Here is a 3,802-nt window from a genome sequence, read left to right as displayed (position 1 = left end):
CTCTTAGATGTGTTTCACTCTGTACCTCTGTCTGCAGCATATGTTTATCTCACCTTCTACTCCATATACTTTCTGTGCATTGCAGGAAATTAAATTGCTCCTGTTTCCATGCTGGTAGCAGCATTCTTTTTGATGAAGACAGATCCAATACATTATTTAGCTCGTAATTTTAGAAATTTTCAATCATGGCAAGGCATTTTGTTATTGTATATAGTCAGAAATGTAGTGCATTTCAACTCTATTGTAAGTTGAAATTGTTCTTTTGTAATAAAAATATTTTAAAATACAACACCATCTATTTAAAATTTATGGTGAAGAATAAAAGTATATGCTTAATTGCCAAAGGCAAAAAAAAGAGAGAGACTCATGGACCAGTATGGTGATTCACAGAGGGAAGCAGGGTGGGGGGAGGTAGAAGAGGATAAAGGGGGATAAATGATAATGGAAGGAGACTCAAGGGGGTAAATACACAATACAGTGTACAGATGATGTGTTGTAGAATGTATACTCAAAACCTATATAGCCCAGCCAGTGTGGCTCAGTGGTTGAGCATCGACCTATGAACCAGGAGGTCAGAGTTCAGGCACATGCCCAGGTTGCGGGCTTGATCCCCAGTGTAGGGTGTGCAGAGGGCAGCCAATCAATGATTCTCTTTCATCATTGATGTTTCTCTCTCTCTCCTCCTCTCCCTTCCTCTCTGAAACCAATAAAGACATATTTAAAATAATAATATTATAAAAACAAAACAAAAACCTACATAATTTTATTAACCAATATCACCCCAATAAATTCAATAAACAAGAAAAGATTAGACTCTCATATTCAAGTGAGGCCCATTCAAAATATGTAAGTTCAATACCTCTTTTATTTATTTTTTTAAATTGTATTTTTATTTATTTTTGACAGTGAAAATATTATTTTATTAAACGTCATCTAAATAATGATGCCAGTATAATTTTAATGAAAAATAAAACTGATATTATAGTACAAAAAGGTAATGAATTAATATTTTAAATTAAATTAATGTACTTAAAGACTTTTCTCTACATGTTGGATTAGCAAGAAAATAAATAATATACAGTCTCTGGTTTGGGTCCTTAAATTCTGCAAGTTTGCCAATAACTGTCAAAACTGATTGTCTTTGTATATTAATGTTCAATTAGCACTATAGATAGACAGATTTGTCAATTGTTGGAGCACAGTCTTGGTGTTCCATGGAAAGACTGGAAGGAAATTAAATGCACTGGAAGAAGCCCATAGTAAAAGGCTACATACTGTATGATTTCAAATATATGACATCCTGGATAAGATGAAACTGTAAAAAGATCAGTGTTTGCCAGGGGTTATGGAGGAGGGCGGAATAGATGGAACACAGCTGATTTTATGGCAGTGAAACTATATGATACTATAATGGTGGACACATGTCACTATATGCGTCTCATAGAGTGTATAATATAAACTGTGGATTTTGGCCGGTTTATAGAGAAAAAATAAAGAGACAAAGAAGAATCCACATTCTCTGGAATATGTTTTTACAATCCAGAATTTTTTTTAAACCAATTATCCTAAAGTAGAATGGATTTCAAGGTTAAGTTCCTTTAATCTAATGTAAGTCAGATCATACTGATTTGAATATTTTCAAAGGACATATAGCGATACATGTATAGTGACTTAGGACACACAGAGTTCCATCCAGGGGGACAAGGCCTCCTTTTCCTCATGGAATCATTATTTTTAAATTGAAGTTTAAATTCAATATTATTTTGTATTAGTTTCAGGTGTACAGCGTAATGGTTAGCTAATCATATACTTTACACAGTGTTCCCCTGATATTTCCAGTACACAATAGGCACCATAAATAGTTATTACAATATTATTGACTTTATTCCCTATGCTGCACTTTATGTTCCCCCATGACTACTTTGGAACTACCAATCTGTATTTCTTAATATCTTCATCTTTTCACCCAGCCCACCAACCCCTCTCCTGTCTGGCAAGACACCAGTTCAGTCTCTGTGTCTATGCGTCTTTTTCAATTTTGTTTGATCGTTTATTTTGTTCTTTGGATTCCACAAATACATGTTTGTCTTTCTCTGACTGACTTTTTTCACTTAGCATGATCCAAGTGTGGAAACCACCAGAGAACTGAAAAACACCCAAAACTCCACCAAGTGACCCTGTTCCTCCAGTGACACAATCTATCTTGAAAGAATGTCATGCTACAGAGAACACAGTAAAAGCAAATATATGAAGTAACTGGAGTAACGAATTGCCATGGCAGTCAAATACCAAATTAGAAGGAGACTTCTTGTTTGATCTGAAGGGTTTTTGCTTTTTGGGACCATAATATGTTGCTTCCTCTAAGCATCATACACACACACACACACACACACACACACACACACACACACACACAATACACAGCTTGCTAAATTTAGTTGTAGCTATGTCACAACAATTATGACAAAATTTTCCTCTGACCACAGTGTGTTTGAGCACAACTTGTTCCTCTTTCCAGGCTCTGGTTTGTACTTATACAAATTTCTAGTGGGGTGACACCCACTCTCCCACAGCAAGATTCCTTCTTGAGAGTGGACAGTGAGCATCTACAGGTGAAGGTGCTAAGGAAGCAAATGGTATTCAAGCTGGTGAGTTCTTTGTCTTTATACCCATGTCAGAGTAAGTGATGATTCCAGCTGATCCAATTTTACCATGGCCAGCCTAGAGTGATGTGCAGAGTTGTCTGTGTGTTGGGCAGTGTCTTTGTCGTCTTGTGGAATGAGAATCAGTGGACAAGTCACCACTGTCTCTCCTCCTGCTCTGCTGTGCCACCAAACCTCTCCTTTCTGACTCTCTTCCCCAAGAGCCTTCACCATGGAAGACTGTATATATAGCTGGCCTGGGCATGAATGATTAAGAGGAAACAGGAAATTGAATGGCAGCAAAGGAGAAATGAAAGAAAAAGGACTGAGAACAAATGGGACATTGTCAGCAGAAAGGAGAACATCAGAAGCGGAACCGCAAGAGATGAGGGAACCCTAAAGATGAACGAGTACTAGAACTTCTAATAATAATTCACATTTATCAGTGTTTACTATGTGCTGGGCACTGGATACACATTTTATATGAGTTTCTTCATCTCATTTAATCCTTACCACAAACACTGTGATAGACACTATTGTGATCCCTATTTTACAAAAGATAAAAATGCTCTTGAAATGAAAAAACAAAATCCAACTCCCCCACAACATTTCAAAGAAGTCAAGAGGGGAGAGGATAAAACGAAACAGAAAAAAAAATGGGACAAATGGCACAAAATCAGATAGTAGAAATAAGTATAAATATATTAGAACTAAACTCTAAAGTTAAAAGACAATGCCTGCCCATTGGATAGAAAAAACAAATTTGCACTACATGTTGTTTCCAAGAGCACATCTAAAACAGAATGGTAGAGACAGGAAAGTAAAGATGTGGAAAAACATACCAGACACATAAGAATGACACGAAAGCTTATTAAGTGATAACATTTGTTAAAATAAACTATCTTGCTTATAAAAGTCTGCTGTGACTCCTTATTGCTTAAGATCTAGTTATAAACTGACTGCTTCTCTCTCTCTTCCTCCCTTGCCTTTTCCCTCTCCCCCCTCCCCTTCTCTCTCCTCTCCTTCCTTCTCTCAAGGTCTATTTCAACTCCAATCTACTCCAAGAAACCTTTAAAAGCAATTCCAACCACACTGGTCTGTCTCGCCTTTCTCTGAAGCCTGTACCCCAAATGAGCAGTTTTTTTTTTTAATATATTTTT

The sequence above is a fragment of the Myotis davidii genome, unplaced genomic scaffold (genome assembly GCF_000327345.1).
Source record: "Myotis davidii unplaced genomic scaffold, ASM32734v1 scaffold798, whole genome shotgun sequence".
Taxonomy (NCBI): domain Eukaryota; kingdom Metazoa; phylum Chordata; class Mammalia; order Chiroptera; family Vespertilionidae; genus Myotis; species Myotis davidii.
The sequence above is the reverse complement of the archived record's forward strand: the minus strand, read 5'-3'. Positions refer to the sequence as shown.